The 12,372-nt window shown below is 41.6% G+C and overlaps 1 protein-coding gene across 1 annotated transcript in view; it reads left to right on the top strand.

Annotated features, from left to right (window-relative positions):
- The window catches only part of LOC117532571 (semaphorin-6B-like), a 49,812-nt gene that overhangs the window by 1,050 nt on the left and 36,390 nt on the right, over positions 1-12,372 (top strand).

Here is a 12,372-nt window from a genome sequence, read left to right as displayed (position 1 = left end):
ATTCTTCATTAAATGTTTGCTTAATGTTTCTTGCTAAAGTAAAGGTCACGTGTGATGATTTTGCAAGAAAGTCAATTGATTGTGTCAATACTAACTCCCAGCTGAAACAGTGTGATGGATACACTGAGCACACTTTATTTCTGGAAGATGATTTAGACATATGGCCAATATCTGTTTCTCAGAGTCTTACTTCATTCCACAGACAAAGAAATGGGTGAAAACTCTAAAATATGGCTATATATCCTTTGTCCACCAATAACTTGTCACCTAAATTGCTCATAAACACACTGCAAACTCACAACCTGCACAGCCCAAGTTAAATGCTCACTCACTGCCATCCCAGCTCTTACTGAAGTGATTTAGGCCTGTATGTAATTTATTGTTAACAACTTCATCCTTCACACTAAAAGCTATCGAGCTCCACAGAAGGACTAACGGCTCCCAGCTGCAGCTGTTTATGTTTGTGTTTTTGTGCTAGTTGATAGGCAAGAAGAGATGGTTTGAGTCCAAAACAATTGTAGGATTGGGGAGGAGGAGAGGGTAGAGACAGAAACACAGACAGACAGATCGGGGATACAAAAGATAAAGTGTGGTAGATAGCAATCTGGCATATAGGCTACAGGGGGTAGGCTGAGGATGTAAGAGACAGAAAAAGAAATGATGGAGCAGAAAGCTCAGAGCGAATGAGTGTTTAGGGAGAGGGGCTGCAGACAGCAGTCTGAGCGGGTGTGAATGGTCTCCCTGTTATCCCCACTGCCCACACAGACAGCCACACAGCAGCCGTACGAGCAGGTGCTAACCCCACCACACAGCAACCGCAGGGAACAACAGGTGCAGCCACTGTTTCCTCAGCCACCCTTTGCAAGGCAGTCTAACACCCGCCCATCCCAAACATACACAAGTCCCAAAACACCCACAGCCAACGCTGAAGAGAACCAAATGGATACTTCAACATTTAGGGAAAAAGCATGCAAAGGCCAGGCTTGAGTAATTCAATTAGAAAATTAATTATGCCCCAAACAAAGTTGGAGCCACTTGAAGTAATAGGGCAGAGCAGTCTGTATGTAAAAGCAATCTAAGAGAGCCTTAGGGTGAGACAACTGCCCACAGGGACATTTAATGAGCTCTATTGATCACATAGGACCCTATTCAATCACACACGCTAAGCTGCAAACAGGGCATCTCAAGCACGGGAAAAATGAGATTGGATTGCAAGCCTTCCCACAAAAAGAGTAAATCAACGGCAGATTAGTGTGTTGGGGTTGCTAAGAAGCACGTTGCTAGAAATGTGTTGAATGACAGATCTTGTGTGAGTGTATTTGTTTAATAGAGTGAGATGAAACAAACAGAAGATTTGGGAAGTAGAGCGATGTTGCTTCTTTGTTCCTTTGACCAATCAATCAATCAATCAATGTTTATTTATATAGCCCAATATCACAAATGTTACATTTGTCTCAGTGGACTTTACAGTTTGTACAGAATATCAGTATGACAATACGACACCCTCTGTCCTTAGACCCTCACATCGTACAAGGAAAAACTTCCGGAGAAAACCCACAGTTTAAAGGGAAAAATGGGAGAAACCTCAGGGAGAGCAACAGAGGAGGGATCCCTCTCCCAGGACGGACAGACGTGCAATAGATGCCGTGTGTAAATTTGAAAAGATAATACATTTGCACATAGGTAGTCCAAATGTTTGGAAATGCATGTGTGTATAATAGGAAGATGAATCCACGAGGATATCCATCCAGGACCTATGATCCAGGACCACAGCCACGACTCGCGATCCAGGACACAGGACCGCAGGATCATCCATGACTCCGGATCCCGGCATATATAGACACAAAAAGAAAGAAATTTGGGGAAGCTGGGTTAATCGGAACATGAGAGTACACAGGTATAGACAGAGAGAAGGAAGAAGTAAGAGTCCCCCGACAAAACTAAGCCTATATCAGCAAAACTAGGGGCTGAAATCTAATCAGCCCTAACTATAAGCTTTATCAAAAAGGAAGGTCTTAAGCGCACTCTTAAAAACGGATAGGGTGTCTGCCGCCCGAACACAAACTGGGAAGCTGATTCCACAAATGTGGAGCTTGATAAGAAAAGGCTCTGGCTCCCATTGTACTTTTAGAGACTCTAGGAACAACCAACAACCCTGCATTCTTGGAACGCAATGCCCTAATAGGACAGTAGGGTATAATGAGTTCTTTAAGGTAAGATGGCGCCTGCCCATTAAGGGCTTTGTAGGCGAGAAGAAGAATTTTAAATTCTATCCTGTGTTCTATAGGGAGCCAGTGTAAGGCAGCCAGAACAGGAGTAATGTGGTCCCTTTTCCTAACTCTGGTTAGTACACGAGCTGCAGCATTTTGAATCAGCTGAAGCGACTTGACTGACTTCTTGGTACACCCTGATAATAAGGAGTTACAATAATCCAGCCTTGAAGTAACAAATGCATGGACTAGTTTCTCTGCATCGTTTTGAGGCAAGATATGCCTGATTTTTGCAATGTTACGTCGATGGAAGTAGGCGGTCCTTGAAATTGATTTTATGTGGGCGTTAAAGGATAAATCCTGATCAAATATAACACCAAGATTCCTTACAGTCTCACTGGAGGCCAAATTAATGCCATCCATAGTTAATATATCTTTAGATAATTTGTTTCGTAGATTCTTCGGGCCAAGTACAATAACTTTTTTGGTCGTGTTTAACATCAAAAAGTTTAAGGTCATCCAGGTTTTTAAGTCCTTGAGGCAGTCTTGAATTTTATTTAGATGATTAATTTCATCAGGCTTGATTGATAAATATAGTTGAGTATCATCCGCATAACAATGAAAATGTACAGAATGATTCCTTATAATATTGCCTAATTTAGTTGGCTAAAACCTCTGGATCGAGGTTGTGCTTTTTAAGAAGCGGTTTTATCACTGCTACTTTGAATGATTGTGGAACATAGCCTGATAATAAAGACATATTCATAATATTTAATAAAGAAGTGCTAATTAATGGAAAAACTTCAAGAGAACAAGTTGAACAATCGGCGATACATTTCCTCTCTTTACCTCTAGTAGAGGAACATTGACTGACTTCGTGGCTCTGAGCATGTAGTGTTCTATTCCTACTTCATATCAGACAACAGGATTGATTTGTTTCTTTTCTCCAAACCTAAGCCCCCCAGGACACTGTTTTTATACTACTGTCACTTGCTTTGAACTGCTGTAGATTTCCCGGTTTCACACAATCTGGAGATACCTCCCACTCACTGCTCTGTTTTATTCCAAGCAATGTCAATGAACGCTCCTACAGTAAAGAGTTCAGATGAACTTGAAGTAACTTTCAAAACGTGCTGTATCAACTACCATCTGCCCCTAAAGCAACCTCCCCTCTCTGTATCAGAAGATAAACAGGATTATAAACTAATCTGATCATAAAACAAAGCAAAGTTATGATTATTTTCAGGCGATTTGGAGGAATGCTGATTTTCCTCAAAAGCGGCCAGCTAGAATCTCTTTTGAAGTTCCAGTTTCACACAGAGTGCGGCGTTTGTGTTTGGTTGGATACTTCAGTACAAAATCAACACCTTTAAAAACTGTGTTGAAGTCTGCAGACCTCAGGGCGGTGAGTTCAGAGGGACCTCGCTGAGCAGGCATCTGCTGGTTGACCTATTCCTGCAGTGAGCCATTGTGCAGGATTAAACAAGTCAGAGTGTCAGGTGTCATGCAGGCATACTTTCTTTACTTGTCAGAAAGTAGCTTTTATCCCGAGACAGGTACATTCAAAATAAACTCCCTTTTGCAAAACACGCTTTGTTGATGGGAGAGGCTTTGAAGAGCTTAACTTTTCGAATACAACTCCTTCCAGATGTTTGAAAAGGAAAGGAGCGAGATATGAGGCACCACACAAGCTGAGGAGCCTTGCCCATAGCAAACTCTGCTGTAAATTGTCCATGGTCCATAAACCGTATAAGATAAATGATGCTCAGGCGGCCAAGGTGGCTGCTCCATGTGGATTTGGTTTCTGTATCAGCCACATGTACCATGTAATAATGCCCTGCAGTGGATTTCAATGTAGAAAATCCTTCTTATGCTTTACAGCGGCCATGCATCTTCAGTTTTATGACTCTCTGTCTTCTCTGATTTCTCCCCTGAGATGCAGCCTCTTTTTATTCATCCCTGTTCACATTGTGAGGTCTCCTCGTGTGCTTTAACAGGCTAACACGTGTGTTCATTTTGCAATGTATATTTCGCTATCCACTGTATCACCTTAACAACACCTTTGACGCTCCTTCTTCCTTATCATCCTCATCTGGTCAGAATAGAATAGAAGCATTTATTGTCATTATACAAGTACAATGAGAAGAGCAAAGCTATTCCTTTTAAGGGGCCATCAAACCATTCAGAATAGACAACATACAACAAAGACACGCAGCATTCCTACATACAATAACAATGATGTGACATGCACGGCCTGTGTTGTGGTTTAGGGTCCACACATGCACTATTTAATGAGTATATTTGTTGAAGTGTGTGTGAGGGTCATAAGAAGAAAAAGTTAGTTTGTCTCTTAAATGAACCTCTTCTCTTAGCATTCAGCTGATCCTCCCTTTTAACTGCCTGGCAAATTGGTTGTGAGTGATATCACAGATGTTTCAACTTCGAAGATAAAGCTAGTCTAATCTCCTACCTTCTGTGATCTCATTTACATTGCAAAATTGCAAAGTGAGAAAATAGCTATCCACCTCATGCTTTACTGAGCCACTAACACACAACTGCACGCACACACAAAACAAAATAAGCAAATAAGGAAGTAACCTTTTCTCAAATGCCACCGCTAAGGCACTTGACTTTTTACTTCTTTGCACAAAATGAATGCAGGTATACACATTTCTCAGGAGCTTGGTCTACCCTGTTATATTTTGCTGCTTTTGTTGTCCAACAAACTCAGCACAGCCAACGGCAGGCGTTAGTTATGGCAGCTTAGTCAGAAGGATTTGGAGACTTTTTTTATTTGGAGATAAAGGCGCATCAGAGTCCTTTGTCTCCCAGTTACTCGAGATGTTTTTTTTGCCTGATGAAGCTTTGTTGTGGCTAATCTTTCTTCCTCCTTATCCTGTCCTCTCCCACACCCGTCCCTTCTTCGCAAAACAAACACTTTTTCTCTTTTAATTATGTATTTTCATCCGGGGCCCAGTCACAACTGAGAGGAGAGGAACAAAGTGTAGCAGAAACACAATTATACCTGCGAAGTGGAGAGAAAGCTCTCAGGGGAGGTGTCGTCTCTGCGTATGAGTGTGAGCGCTGCAGGTGTGTGTCTGCGCGTGCATGCATGCATGAACATGTCAATCCACACGCAGGCTCTTTGGCATTTTGATATCTGTTGTGTGTAGACCACCTATTGTGAGCTGTGATCCTCTTTGCAGCATGTTGCCAAAAGATCTATATTTACCCTTACTGGTGATCATAGCACACAAAGAACAACATGACGAGAATATGAGCTACCTTTCAGCTTGAGCTTCTATGGCGGCACAAGAACAGCCACTAACAGGGTATGAAATATATATGCTAATGGCGGCCACATTGAGATATTAGCACATCCTATTTAGCATAGTCTTTGTTAAAGTAGAAAATAACAGGCAGGGAGATGTTGGGCTGTGGTCAGTTAAACACAGAAAGCAAACACACCTTGAATATAGCAGAAAGCTGGCTGGTTTCACAATTATTTTATATAAAAAGAAAGAAAATTACTCGTACTTGTTATGTACATTAAGAAGAAGAAATTATGCTTCCTACAGATATATGTCATGGACTACCTTGTACAGTACAAAGTGCAGCATTACCACTGTGTAACAAAACAAAAACAATAGCAGCATTAAAACAGGTCAAATTCACACATTGTCACTGTAGTGTAATTAGACAGCATCTTCATTGTCGTCATATGCACTGGTGTGTGTGTGTGTGTGTGTGTGTGTGTGTGTGTGTGTGTGTGTGTGTGTGTGTGTGTGTGTGTGTGTGTGTGTGTGTGTGTGTGTGTGTGTGTGTGTGTGTGTGTGTGTGTGTGTGTGTGTGTGTGTGTGTGTGTGTGTGTGTGTATGTGTGTGTGTGTGTGACTCTGGGCTCATAGTGTGTGTCTGAGTGCGTGCACTGCATACTCATGCGCTCGCCTCTAGCTCTCAGAGCTGTGCAGTGAATGTATATGTGCTTACTGCAGTCAAACTCTGGTTTGTAACGTTTGCCCTTGCTGCAGCTTTGTACAGCGCCATAAATGTGTGTGTGCTTGTGTGTGTTTTGTTTTTGTGTGCAGCATTACCTGATTTGTAGTCCAAATTCATTACAGTCATTTGTGAGCGTTTGATTGCTTTGCACCTGCATTTGTGAGCTGTGTGTTTATCCCACTGTATGTACATGTCCATTAAGCATAAGCTGATAACTCACTGCATCCATAGGATACTGTGTGTCTGTCACTAGTAGCAATTTGGCTTTAGGCAGAAGCCCTGATTGGGAAAGAAGTCTTAGTCTAAGTCTGAGGGGAGATGGAGCTCTCTCTGGCTAGACTCCAGCTCTGTCCATCCTATTTTAATTACCTATGGCACTCACCCAGGGGAATATCTCCCTTCCTCTCAGTGTCTCAATATCTTCTCTCCTCTCCTCCTTCATCTCCCTTCTCTCCCCACGCTACCTTCTTCTAGTCTTTCATCTCCCTCTGTCCGCTCTCACTATGTCTCTCTTCTTTCCATAGTTGTTTTTCCTCTTTCGTACACGAACACATAACAGCTGCGTCAAAGGCCTATGCAGAGGTAACCCTTGCATTAGCATATAAATGACCCTGTAGATTGAATAGTATTTTAGGATATTTATCAGCAAAAGACAGATTCTCTTAACTCTGATTAAACCTGTTCTGAGGAGACAGGCAGCCACTTGAGGGCATATCGCCTCCACCTCGATAAGATAGAGACTTGACTCAGTGAAGAGAAGATTGTGTGTGTGTGTGTGTGCATGTGTGTGTGTGTGTGTGTGTGTGTGTGTGTGTGTGTGTGTGTGTGTGTGTGTGTGTGTGTGTGTGTGTGTGTGTGTGTGTGTGTGTGTGTGTGTGTGTGTGTGTGTGTGTGTGTGCATACGCTGTATTATGCTGCATATTACAACATGTATATATATGTATTTTTTGGAATATACATACACATATTATTAAATGTGGTACAGCATATGAACATAAGTATTCTTTAGTTTAGTTTAAAGAATCATATTAGGGTATTACATTTAAAGACCCAAGCTGAAACTCTATTGTGAAACCATGATATTTTCTGAGATACCTAATACTGTTACAACCCTAGTTTGCGTGTGAATGGGTGTGTTTACATACTTGCTCTTTACCATGTTTGTTTATGAGTGCATGAGAACAGGTCTGTCTATCTAAATACATATCCCTTCGTATATTTGTCTTCACTTAACACATTTTGTTCTGACCTGTTTTTGTGGAAAATAGGGCTGCACCCTTTTTGTTGGTTGGCCTACCAAATGGTTGTTTTGTTCTTAGTTGACTAAGATTAGTCGATCAGTCATTTTTTGTAATGCTTTTTAATGTTTTTAATGACTTATTCTGCCACGAATCAAACAGGGAAGTTACCAAGCAGGTGTTTATTCAAGAGAAGAGACAGTTCAACATTCAACAAGTTGTTATGTGTGCATGCAGGTTGTTTTTGAGTGCCATTATTAGTATTGTATAATTTATCTGTTTGGTTAACACTGTTAGTATCCCATACTTTCTACTGATTTGACAGCATGTGATTCTACCGAGGTTGCCACGTGATATGAGAGACCTGTGAAACATACAAAGTATATGGAACTGACAGACAATAAGGTGGTATCAACCATCTAAGTCTGTCTAATTCTGTGCCCCTAAGAAACACTCACATTCTGATGTATTCCTTTCAGAAGTTCAACACTAGAGTGACAAGCTACAAACACTGTCAGCAGACGGCAGTAAGTCCAGCTGAATGCTAACACCAGTGTGAAAGTGCTAATATTTCTCTCATCTCATGAAAGCAAATCCCTCTGACAGCTCAAAACTAATTTGTTTAAGCTTCAGTGACATTCGGAGTGACATTTATTAAGTACACATATTGTACCTAGTGGTGTTGTAAATGGACAAGCTGTGAGAGATTCATGTTGAGAACAATGTTTGTCTTAACTCTTCTACACTAATGTTCAACACTATAGAAGTTAGAAATACTGTCTGATATCTGTCTTGGTTACAGTATGTTCACACCTTTTCCATTTTGAAGCAAATCTTTCTTAGAGTCTATTAATGAAGCTATAGTGCTTGTAGGGTGGAGTCCTGAAGTGTGAAGGTGACCCACTTCTCCCAGTTTAGCCCGTGTCTGTGTCTCTACCCTCAGGCCGGCTTTCTTTATTCCGGGTTTTAGCCTGCATACCTTCTTTAAGAAGCAAGTGTGTGACAAAAGAGAAGATGTAAAGTATTCCACCTCAGCCAGGACTTTGTGTTGATGTCTTTTAACGGTTAACTTTCCATCCACCTTTTATTCTTAATTTCCTTAAGTCAACCTTTAATAATGTTGCGACAGAGAACATCTCAGATCTTCATTTAATAAAAAGTATTAAGAAAGATTGTATGATCCTCTCACATACTTATTTTTTGTCCAAATCAAAGGCAACAGCTTAACTCATGTCAAGTGAAGTTATTCTTTTGAACAGCTCTAAATGAACCCAGAACAATGATCATCCTGTTAGTTCATTCTGATTCACTTTAAATATTAAATATTCAAAAGGGAAACCCCATGAAAAGAGCCTCAGCAGCAGTACACATATTATCTAAGTGTATGTGTAATACAGAAAATACATTGTTGTGTTTCAATATATCCCATTGTTGACATATTGATTTCAAATGAGCTGTACTGTGCAGCCAGTGTGTGGATAATGTGGAAAACAAAATGCTTGCAGCTCCCCCATCCCCCTCCTCGCTGAGAGAGAGGGGACCCCCACCTCCCCATATCTGTGTCCACATAGGTGTTCATGCTCACTCATACCATTGTGTCTTTGGGATTTGGGCGCATGCATTAGTATGTGTGTGTGTATGCTCACACATATGTAGGCATGTATGTGTTAGAGGGCGAACCCGCCCTCCTCGCTTTTACATCCACTGCAATAGAACATCTCTGCCTGGCTTTGCTATTGGTTGCTACGGTAACAAAGGCAAAGAGTGGAGTGGCTGCAGCAGCTAAAGAGAGAGGGCGAGAAAGAGATATAAAAGGAGAGAGACAGAGAGAAAGCATGGCAGAACTAATCACAATGACTGATTTAACGCAACGCATCAGAAAGCACGCAAATACGATGACATACAGAGAAATGTCAACACCCACGAAAAGACGTGGTTAGATTTTCTTGTCCAATTTTTTTTTTGTCACACATGCATGTGCACACATATCAAGGGATATGCTGCACTGTTGTTGGGTGCAGCATAGGTCATGGCTCAAGCCTCTAGACAGCAGTGCTCGCAGCATCAGAAATATTGGGTTTGGTTAGTATCTGTGCCTTCAGACAGCCGAGGCTTTTTTTATTTATGTCTCAGTGTTTCCTCGCGGTCAGTAAATGCTCCTTGTGTAGAGAAGGATGTTGCTCTTTAATTGGTCTCTGTTTAGCACGATGAGGGTGTATTGATCTTGCCCAGCAGCTTTTATAGTTGAGATGCGTTGTGCAAACATGAGCATGTCCAATATACACTAAAGGCCACTGAGGCATTTTTGGATGGGATCATGAGTAAATATTTAATCTACAATCATTAAATATATTCATATAGTTAGCTGACCTACTGTGGGGGTGGTGTTGGATATCCCAGCATGCTGCTCACCCCCGGTCACTCCTGTCGCATCAGCTGTGGCATGTGAACGCGAATATTTTAATAAATGGAGTCCCAGCTGATGAGGACGAAACATATGGACAAACTGATAAAAGGGGAGAGCAGGTGCTTCTTCAGATGACCTGCTGATTGGTTAATGATGTGAGAGTTAGCAGGTGATTTGCTAATGGTCTGCCTGATGAGGGAAGATTACACTGTGTGGCTGTCACCGTCATTACACGTATCCCATGATAACCGAGTGTCAGTGTCACACCATTTAATCCTATCACGCCAACATGATCTGACACGAATAGCATAACACCCTTTCTTCTTCCCCTTGCTCGACTCTCTTCCCTTGATTTCCTGATATTCATTTTGTCACCGGCGGTCTGTTTTTTATAGCTTGATGAGCTGGAAGTCTGCAGCCGGTATCTCTCTTTCTCAGTTTTTGTCCTTTACTCAAACCACCTCCCTCTTTTATCTTTCATCCGTCTCTCATGTCTCTCGGTTCAGCAGGGAGAACTCAGAACTCTTGATAATCAAACATCAAAGCGCTGCCCCAAACATCTTTTTATAGCCAAAATCGTTAGAAATAGTGCCTTTGTCATTGCATTGGCCAGCAGCAGAGTTGTGATATGTTGGCCATGGCCCAGATCTGATGGTTTAACTTATGGATCGTAACCTTAATCAATACACACTCTAATGAGGAGGCTACATCTATGATTGGCCGCAGGGTTTTAGTATGTAGCATGCGCAGGCTTTGTGTGTTGGTGTGTGTTGTGTGTGTGTGTGTGTGTGTGGTGTGTGTGTGTGTGTGTGTGTGTGTGTATGTGTGTGTGTGTGTTGTGTGTGTGTGTGTGTGTGTGTGTGTGTGTGTGTGTGTGTGTGTGGTGTGTGTGTGTGTGTGTGTGTGTGTTGTGTGTGTGTGTGTGTGTGTGTGTGTGTGTGTGTGTGTGTGTGTGTGGTGTGTGTGTTGGTGTGCGCGACCAGGCACAGTCAGGGATGACCAGCTTTGACACCCCAAAGCTTTACCGTAATGCATTTTTTGTTTTACTTGCAGCCAAGATTGATCAGAATCACTGCATGTATTAGCCATGTATTGCGATTTTCAGAATAAGTTGTGCAGTTTTATGTAACAGAAATACTTTAGGCTAGAATAGTTGGTCACCCTTGCCATAGCTTTTTCAGCCCTCAAAACTATTATCTTTCTGGGCTTGCTCCTTCTTTTGTTCCTAAACACTTGGGATTTGTACCGGAGTGGTTGCCATCAAACATTTTCAGATGTGTCCACACTGACCAACACTAGCTAGGAACAATTAAGACTCTTGATCACTAGTAATGACACAGATACCATGTGATACCAATGTCATGTTACAATTGACTCACTACATACTGTAATACATCTTACACAGAGATGAACCAAAACATTATTTTGGACAACAATCTCTGACATACAGAGATTGTTTTGTCTGTATGACAGAAGGTTTTTTAACTCACACATATCTGTACTGTATATGAACCAACAGAACATTGTTGATGTGCTATTCTGTGTACAAGTAATGTTGGTAGTAGTGCAACATTTTAATTGTTTTGCATTTTGACAATTCTAATATAATATTTGTCTTTGTACTTGGCTGTAACTCCCACAGCATTTTCATAGTCTATATTTTATTTACATTTTAATAAACGAAGAGCACTTAAATGTTGTGTGTGGTGTGTGTGTGTGTGGGGTGTGTGTGTGTGTGTGTGTGTGTGTGTGTGTGTGTGTGTGTGTGTGTGTGTGTGTGTGTGTGTGTGTGTGTGTGTTGTGTGTGTGGTGCATGTGTGCCGTTGCGGGTGTTGTGTGTGTGTGTGTGTGTGTGTATGTGTGTAGTGTGTGTGTGTTGTGGTGTGTGTGTGTGTTGTGGTGTGTGCATGTTTGTGTGTGTGTGTGTGTGTTATGTGTAGTGGTGTGTGGTGTGTGTGGTGTGTGTTGGTGTTTTGTGTGTGTGTTTTTTTGCGCGCGTGTGTTGTTTGTGTTGTGTTATGGTGTTGTTTTGTGTTTGTGATGTGTGTGTGTGGTGTGTGGGTGTGTGTGTGTGGTGTGTGTGTGGTGGGTGTGTGCATACATTACAGGTGTAGGCGTTAGTCAGAACATAAGCAAGATTCCTTAGAGAGATGAAGTCCCACTGAATCTTTCAATATCCATGTCTGCAACGTTCAACTGTGATTTTGGAAAATAAATTGTGGTTTTGGCGCAAGCAACAACCATAATGATGCCTAATCGCACTGAAAACACACTCCATTTCATTTAATCGTTTCTAAGAGTCCATACAAGAAAAAACAATTTCATTTTGTGTTTAAAGCATCACATTTTGATTCTCATAAAATGGCCATAATGAAATGAGTCTGACCCTACACCTGACTCAATCAGTTCTAGTTCAGGGAATCCCAATGGAGATTTAGATGAAACAAGCCTCCCAGCCCCCTCAGGGGTCCTCCGGTGCTGCTGATGAGGAGAAGGCTTAGAGATGTCAAATCTGCAAT

This window comes from Gymnodraco acuticeps, unplaced genomic scaffold (assembly GCF_902827175.1).
Source record: "Gymnodraco acuticeps unplaced genomic scaffold, fGymAcu1.1, whole genome shotgun sequence".
NCBI lineage: Eukaryota > Metazoa > Chordata > Actinopteri > Perciformes > Bathydraconidae > Gymnodraco > Gymnodraco acuticeps.
The sequence above is the reverse complement of the archived record's forward strand: the minus strand, read 5'-3'. Positions and strand labels throughout refer to the sequence as shown.